Genomic DNA, 8,702 nt, shown 5'->3' on the forward strand with positions numbered 1-8,702 from the left:
GGCGGGCCCGGGTCCTGCCTTCCCCTGATTCAGAATCGCCAGACCACACGGAGGTCTGACTGACCCACTCCCTAGTAATCCGGAGGAAAATTACCCCCCTTTCTTGTAATCCGTGCACTCGAGGTGACAGAGGGGACCCAAGGCGCGAAAGTACCCGACCTCCTGGAGCCCTGGCTGGGATCCGGGAGGCGAATGGCACCCCATCGTGACTTCCAGGGAAGTTCGGCCATCTGGTCGCCCCCATAGGAAAGCATTGCGGGAGACCAGATGGCCGAGGCGATCCTGGAGACCAGATGGCCGGTACCGGAATGACGCCCAATCTGCCTGCCCTGGGAATGTAGGGCTCGGGGGCTGCAGGGCTGCAGGGCTTGACGGCTGCAGGGCTCCAGGGCTCGGGGGCTGCAGGGCTCCAGGGCAGCAGGGCTCCGGGGCTCCGGGGCTCCGGGGCTGCTGGGCTCCAGGGCTCGGGGGCTGCAGGGCTCCAGGGCAGCAGGGCTCCGGGGTTGCAGGGCCCGGGACCCATGGAGCCTGTCCCGGGCTCTTCCCCACGCCGCGGAGGAGGGAGCCCCTAATGCCTGGGAGGTGTTGCCCGGGCATCGCCCATCTGGTCCCTAGCAGGAAACCACCAGCCCCGGGAGGGTGTTTGGGCATACCCTTGCACCTACTAATCCGGAGGAAAATGACCCCCCTTTCTTGTAATCCATGCACTCGAGGTGACAGAGGGGACCCAGGGCGCAAACGTGCCCGACCTCCTGGAGCCCTGGCTGGGATCCGGGAGGCGAATGGCACCTCATAGGGACTTCCAGGGAAGTCCGGCCATCTAGTCGCCCCATAGGAAAGCATTGCGGGCGACCAGATGGCCGAGGCGAGAGGGGCGACCAGATGGCCGGGACCGAAATGACGCCAATCTGCCTGGCCGGGCCTGCAGGGCTCTGGGGCTGCAGGGCTCCGGGGGCTGCAGAGCTACAGGGCTCCGGGGCTGCAGGGCTCTGGGGCTTCAGTCCTTCCCGGGCCCTGATGGACCCTCTGTCCCGGGCGCCCCAGACCCCCCTGGCCGGCTCACGGGACGGAGGGGTATTCCCGCACCACCGGGCCATGCCGGATGGGGCTCAAGCCCCAGGCCCGGTCCCAGGCCCGGCTCCCGGACCCTAGGCCAGGCCTGGGAAAGCCTCCCCTGGGCTGCTGGGCTCCAGGGCTGCAAGGCTCCGGGGCTTCAGGGCTCCAGGGCTCTAGGGATCCAGGGCTGCTGGGCTCCAGGGCTCGCAGGCTCAAGGGCAGCAGGGCTCCAGGGCTTGGAACCCATGGAGCCCGTCCCGGGTACTTTGCCACTCTGCGGCCCGGAGGAGGGAGCCCCGGATGCCTGGGAGGTGTTGCCCGGGCATCGCTCATCTGGTCCCCAACAGGGAACCACCAGCCCCGGGAGGGTGTTTGGGCATACCCTTGCACCTACTAATCCGGAGGAAAATTACCCCCCTTTCTTGTAATCCATGCACTCGAGGTGACAGAGGGGACCCAGGGCGCAAACGTGCCCGACCTCCTGGAGCCCTGGCTGGAATCCGGGAGGCAAATGGCACCTCATAGGGACTTCCAGGGAAGTCCGGCCATCTAGTCGCCCCATAGGAAAGCATTGCGGGCGACCAGATGGCCGAGGCGAGAGGGGCGACCCGATGGCCGGGACCGAAATGACACCAATCTGCCTGCCCCGGGCCTGTAGGGCTCAGGAGCTGCAGGGCTCCGGGGCTCTGGGGCTCCAGGGCTCTGGGGCTCCGGGGCTGCAGGGCTCGGGGACTGCAGGGCTCCACAGCTTGGGGGGCTGCAGGGCTCCGGGGCTGCAGGGCTCGGGTTCTCCAGGGCTCCAGGGCTGCAGGGCTCCGGGGCTGCTGGGCTCCGGGGCTGCTGGGCTCCAGGGCTCCGGGGCGGCTGGGCTCCGGGGCGGCTGGGCTCCGGGGCTCCAGGGCCCGGGACCCATGGAACCCGTCCCGGGAACTTTGCCACACTGCGGCCCGGAGGAGGGAGCCCCGGATGCCTGGGAGGTGTTGCCCGGGCATCGCCCATCTGGTCCCCAGCAGGAAACCACCAGCCCCGGGAGGGTGTTTGGGCATACCCTTGCACCTACTAATCTGGAGGAAAATTACCCCCCTTTCTTGTAATCCGTGCACTCGAGGTGACAGAGGGGACCCAGGGCGCAAAAGTGCCCGACCTCCTGGAGCCCTGGCTGGGATCCGGGAGGCAAATGGCACCTCATAGGGACTTCCAGGGACGTCCGGCCATCTAGTCGCCCCATAGGAAAGCATTGCGGGTGACCAGATGGCCGAGGCGAGAGGGGCGACCAGATGGCCGGGACCGAAATATCACCAATCTGCCTGCCCCAGGCCTGCAGGGCTCTGGGGCTGCAGGGCTCCGGGGGCTGCAGAGCTACAGGGCTCCAGGGCTGCAGGGCTCCGGGGCTTCATGCCTCCCCGGGCCCTGATGGACCCTCTGTCCGGGGCGCCCTGGACCCCCCCCGGCCGGCTCGCAGGATGGAGGGGTATTCCCGCACCACCGGGCCATGCCGGATCGGGCTCAAGCCCCGGGCCCGGTCCCAGGCCCTGCTCCCGGACCCTAGGCCAGGCCCGGGAGAGCCTCCTCTGGGCTGCAGGGCTCCAGGTCTACAGGGCTCGGGGGCTGCAGAGCTCTGTGGGCGTCAGGGCTACCGGGCTCGGGGGCTCCAGGGCTCCAGGGCTCCAGGGCTCGGGGGCTCCAGGCTGCAGGGCTCAGGGGCTCCGTGGCTGCAGGCATCCGTGACTGCAGGGCTCGGGGGCTGCAGGGCTCCTCGGGGGCTCCAGGGCTCTCGGGCTCCGGGGCTGCAGGGCTCCGGGGCTCCAGGGCTCTAGGGCTCCAGGGATCCAGGGCTGCTGGGCTCCAGGGCTCGGGGGCTCCAGGGCAGCAGGGCTCCAGGGCTCCAGGGCTTGGGACCCATGGAGCCCGTCCCGGGTACTTTGCCACTCTGCGGCCCGGAGGAGGGAGCCCCTAATGCCTGGGAGGTGTTGCCCGGGCATCGCTCATCTGGTCCCCAGCAGGGAAACACCAGCCCTGGGAGGGTGTTTGGGCATACCCTTGCACCTACTAATCCGGAGGAAAATTACCCCCCTTTCTTGTAATCCATGCACTCGAGGTGACAGAGGGGACCCAGGGCGCAAACGTGCCTGACCTCCTGGAGCCCTGGCTGGAATCCGGGAGGCGAATGGCACCTCATAGGGACTTCCAGGGAAGTCCGGCCATCTAGTCGCCCCATAGGAAAGCATTGCGGGCGACCAGATGGCCGAGGCGAGAGGGGCAACCCGATTGCCGGGACCGAAATGACACCAATCTGCCTGCCCCGGGCCTGTAGGGCTCAGGAGCTGCAGGGCTCCGGGGCTCTGGGGCTCCGGGGCTGTGGGGCTCCGGGGCTGCAGGGCAAGGGGACTTCAGGGCTCCACAGATTGGGGGGCTGCAGGGCTCCGGGGCTGCAGGGCTCGGGTTCTCCAGGGCTCCAGGGCTCCAGGGCTCCAGGGCTGCAGGGCTCCGGGGCTGCTGGGCTCCAGGGCTCCGGGCGGCTGGGCTCCGGGGCTCCAGGGCCCGGGACCCATGGAGCCCATCCCGGGTACTTTGCCACACTGGGGCCCGGAGGAGGGAGCCCCATATGCCTGGGAGTTGTTGCCCGGGCATCGCCCATCTGGTCCCTAGCAGGAAACCACCAGCCCCGGGAGGGTGTTTGGGCATACCCTTGCACCTACTAATCCGGAGGAAAATTACCCCCCTTTCTTGTAATCCGTGCACTCGAGGTGACAGAGGGGACCCAGGGCGCAAAAGTGCCCGACCTCCTGGAGCCCTGGCTGGGATCCGGGAGGCAAATGGCACCTCATAGGGACTTCCAGGGATGTCCGGCCATCTAGTCGCCCCATAGGAAAGCATTGCGGGCGACCAGATGGCCGAGGCGAGAGGGGCGACCAGAGGGCCGGGACCGAAATAACACCAATCTGCCTGCCCCAGGCCTGCAGGGCTCTGGGGCTGCAGGGCTCCGGGGGCTGCAGAGCTTCAGAGCTCCAGGGCTGCAGGGCTCCGGGGCTTCAGGCCTCCCCGGGCCCTGATGGACCCTCTGTCTGGGGCGCCCTGGACCCCCCCCGGCCGGTTTGCAGGATGGAGGGGTATTCCCGCACCACCGGGCCATGCCGGATGGGGCTCAAGCCCCGGGCCCGGTCCCAGGCCCGGCTCCCGGACCCTAGGCCAGGCCCGGGAGAGCCTCCTCTGGGCTGCAGGGCTCCAGGGCTACAGGGCTCGGGGGCTGCAGAGCTCTGTGGGCTGCAGGGCTTCGGGGTAACCGGGCTCGGGGGCTCCAGGGCTCGGGGGCTCCGGGGCTGCAGGGCTCAGGGGCTCCGTGGCTGCAGGCATCCGGGGCTGCAGGGCTCGGTGGCTGCAGGGCTCCTCGGGGGCTCCAGGGCTCCCGGGCTCCGGGGCTGCAGGGCTCCGGGGCTCCAGGGCTTTAGGGCTCTAGGGCTCCAGGGATCCAGGGCTGCTGGGCTCCAGGGCTCGGGGGCTCCAGGGCAGCAGGGCTCCAGGGCTCCAGGGCTTGGGACCCATGGAGCCCGTCCCGGGTACTTTGCCACTCTGCGGCCCGGAGGAGGGAGCCCCTAATGCCTGGGAGGTGTTGCCCGGGCATCGCTCATCTGGTCCCCAGCAGGGAACCACCAGCCCCGGGAGGGTGTTTGGGCATACCCTTGCACCTACTAATCCGGAGGAAAATTACCCCCCTTTCTTGTAATCCATGCACTCGAGGTGACAGAGGGGACCCAGGGCGCAAACGTGCCTGACCTCCTGGAGCCCTGGCTGGAATCCGGGAGGCGAATGGCACCTCATAGGGACTTCCAGGGAAGTCCGGCCATCTAGTCTCCCCATAGGAAAGCATTGCGGGCGACCAGATGGCCGAGGCGAGAGGGGCAACCCGATGGCCGGGACCGAAATGACACCAATCTGCCTGCCCCGGGCCTGTAGGGCTCAGGAGCTGCAGGGCTCCGGGGCTCTGGGGCTCCGGGGCTCCGGGGCTGTGGGGCTCCGGGGCTGCAGGGCAAGGGGACTTCAGGGCTCCACAGATTGGGGGGCTGCAGGGCTCCGGGGCTGCAGGGCTCGGGTTCTCCAGGGCTCCAGGGCTCCAGGGCTCCAGGGCTGCAGGGCTCCGGGGCTGCTGGGCTCCAGGGCTCCGGGCGGCTGGGCTCCGGGGCTCCAGGGCCCGGGACCCATGGAGCCCATCCCGGGTACTTTGCCACACTGCGGCCCGGAGGAGGGAGCCCCATATGCCTGGGAGTTGTTGCCCGGGCATCGCCCATCTGGTCCCTAGCAGGAAACCACCAGCCCCGGGAGGGTGTTTGGGCATACCCTTGCACCTACTAATCCGGAGGAAAATTACCCCCCTTTCTTGTAATCCGTGCACTCGAGGTGACAGAGGGGACCCAGGGCGCAAAAGTGCCCGACCTCCTGGAGCCCTGGCTGGGATCCGGGAGGCAAATGGCACCTCATAGGGACTTCCAGGGATGTCCGGCCATCTAGTCGCCCCATAGGAAAGCATTGCGGGCGACCAGATGGCCGAGGCGAGAGGGGCGACCAGAGGGCCGGGACCGAAATAACACCAATCTGCCTGCCCCAGGCCTGCAGGGCTCTGGGGCTGCAGGGCTCCGGGGGCTGCAGAGCTACAGGGCTCCAGGGCTGCAGGGCTCCGGGGCTTTAGGCCTCCCCGGGCCCTGATGGACCCTCTGTCTGGGGCGCCCTGGACCCCCCCGGCCGGCTCGCAGGATGGAGGGGTATTCCCGCACCACCGGGCCATGCCGGATGGGGCTCAAGCCCCGGGCCCGGTCCCAGGCCCGGCTCCCGGACCCTAGGCCAGGCCCGGGAGAGCCTCCTCTGGGCTGCAGGGCTCCAGGGCTACAGGGCTCGGGGGCTGCAGAGCTCTGTGGGCTGCAGGGCTTCGGGGTAACCGGGCTCGGGGGCTCCAGGGCTCGGGGGCTCCGGGGCTGCAGGGCTCAGGGGCTCCGTGGCTGCAGGCATCCGGGGCTGCAGGGCTCGGGGGCTGCAGGGCTCCTCGGGGGCTCCAGGGCTCCCGGGCTCCGGGGCTGCAGGGCTCCGGGGCTCCAGGGCTCTAGGGCTCTAGGGCTCCAGGGATCCAGGGCTGCTGGGCTCCAGGGCTCGGGGGCTCGAGGGCAGCAGGGCTCCAGGGCTCCAGGGCTTGGGACCCATGGAGCCTGTCCCGGGTACTTTGCACTCTGCGGCCCGGAGGAGGGAGCCCCTAATGCCTGGAAGGTGTTGCCCGGGCATCGCTCATCTGGTCCCCATCAGGGAACCACCAGCCCCGGGAGGGTGTTTGGGCATACCCTTGCACCTACTAATCCGGAGGAAAATTACCCCCCTTTCTTGTAATCCATGCACTCGAGGTGACAGAAGGGACCCAGGGCGCAAAAGTGCCCGACCTCCTGGAGCCCTGGCTGGGATCCGGGAGGCAAATGGCACCTCATAGGGACTTCCAGGGACGTCCGGCCATCTAGTCGCCCCATAGGAAAGCATTGCGGGCGACCAGATGGCCGAGGCGAGAGGGGCGACCAGATGGCCGGGACCGAAATAACACCAATCTGCCTGCCCCAGGCCTGCAGGGCTCTGAGGCTGCAGGGCTCTGGGGGCTGCAGAGCTACAGGGCTCCAGGGCTGCAGGGCTCCGGGGCTTCAGGCCTCCCCGGGCCCTGATGGACCCTCTGTCCCGGGCGCCCTGGACCCCCCCGGCCGGCTCGCAGGATGGAGGGTTATTCCCGCACCACTGGGCCCTGCTGGACGGGGCTCAAGCCCCGGGCCCGGTCCCTGGCCCAGCTCCCGGACCCTAGGCCAGGCCCGGGAGAGCCTCCCCTAGGCTGCAGGGCTCCAGGGCTACAGGGCTCGGGGGCTGCAGGGCTCCATGGGCTGCAGGACTTCGGGGCTGCCGGGCTTGGGGGCTCCAGGGCTGCAGGGCTCGGGGGATCCGGGGCTGCAGGGCTCAGGGGCTCCAGGGCTGCAAGCATCCAGGGCTGCAGGGCTCGGGGGCTGCAGGGCTCCTCGGGGGCTCCACAGCTCCCGGGCTCCGGGGCTGCAGGGCTCCAGGGCTGCAGGGCTCCGGGGGGGCTCCAGGGGCTGTAGGGCTCCAGGGCTGCAGGGCTCCAGGGCTGCAGGGCTCCAGGGCTGCAGGGCTCCAGGGCTCCAGGGCTGCAGGGCTCCAGGGCTCCATGGGGGCTGCAGGGCTCCAGGGGCTGTAGGGCTCCCGGGGCTCCAGGGCTCCGGGGGCTCCAGGACGGAGGGGTATTCCCGCACCACCGGGCCCTGTCGGATGGGGCTCAAGCCCCGGGCCCGCTCCCGGTCCCTGCTTCTGAAACCCTAGCCAGGCCGGGGAAAGAGCCTCCCTTGCCTCGGATGAACGCCTGGAACCTCGGCTTGCTTGCAGGAAGGGGAAGCTCCAGCAAACCCATGGCCGGCCGGACGGAGCTCAAGCCCCGGGCCCGCTCCCGGTCCCTGCTTCCGAAACTCTAGCCCGGCCGGGGAGAGCCTCCCTTGGCACTGATGAACGCCCGGAACCTCGGCCGGCTTGCGGGACGGGGAGGCTCCAGCAACCCCATGGCCTACCGGACGGAGCTCAAGCCCCGGGCCCGGTCCCTGCTTCCAAAACCATAGCCAGCCCGGGGAGAGCCTCCCTTGGCCCCGATGAACGCCCGGAACCTCGGCCGGCTTGCAGGATGGAGCTCACGTCCCAGGCCCCAGGCCCAGCCTACCAACCCTAGCCGGGCCCGGGGAGAGCCTCCCGGTAGACCCCCCTGTCCCCAGCACCCGGACCCTGGGCCGGAACCAAGGAGGGTGAGCCCAGGACACGTCCTCTCCCCGACGGCCTGCCCGGGGAGCCCATTTTTGTCAACTATTAAGCCCCCACATAGTGGGGGCTTACAGAACTTTGGGAAAGGACAAAAGTTGGAGTTAGCCCGGCCGCCAGCCCGCAGGGCCATCTGGTCACCCAGCCCGCAGGGCCACCTGGTCACGCAGCCACGCGACCAGATGACCCGGGACGACCCAGCGCCCGGATGGCCTGGGAGGGTGCCGTACCCAGTTGCCCTTGCAGTCCAGCGAGGGTGGGCAGGCACTGCTGCTTGCCTCCCTGCTCGACTTGCCCATGCAGCAGTGTCAAGGGGAGGCCCGGCCAGCGGCGGCCCAGGCCATCTGGTCACCCTGCCGACCCGCAAGGGAAGGTGTGGCCCCCATCCCCGCACCCCGGTGGGGCAGGGATGGGAGGGAGAGGCCCCCGTGCTGGAGGGCATGTGGTGGAGGCAGCCTCCCGCAGGCCCGTGTTACCCCTCCACATCCATCCCGCCGGCCAGGCGGCAGAGGGACCCACCCCTGGGTGTGGTGGAGGGAGGCTTCTGCGGGCGCCCACGCACGGAAAGAGACAAAAGCTTGGCTCAGAGGATGACTTTCAATAGATCGCAGCGAGGTAGCTGCTCTGCTACTTACAAAACCCTGACCCAGAATCAGGTTGTCTACGAATGATTTAGCACTGGGTGCCCCACGAACATGGGCCTGATCAAACTCAGAGGAAAAGGACCATCGGCAAGGGGCTGAGAGGCAGGAGCATCCCCAGGCCCCTGAGGGCCCCTGGCGGGCAGGCCCCGGGATGCCTTCCCCCTCTCA

The sequence above is a fragment of the Lissotriton vulgaris genome, chromosome 11 (genome assembly GCF_964263255.1).
Source record: "Lissotriton vulgaris chromosome 11, aLisVul1.2, whole genome shotgun sequence".
Taxonomy (NCBI): domain Eukaryota; kingdom Metazoa; phylum Chordata; class Amphibia; order Caudata; family Salamandridae; genus Lissotriton; species Lissotriton vulgaris.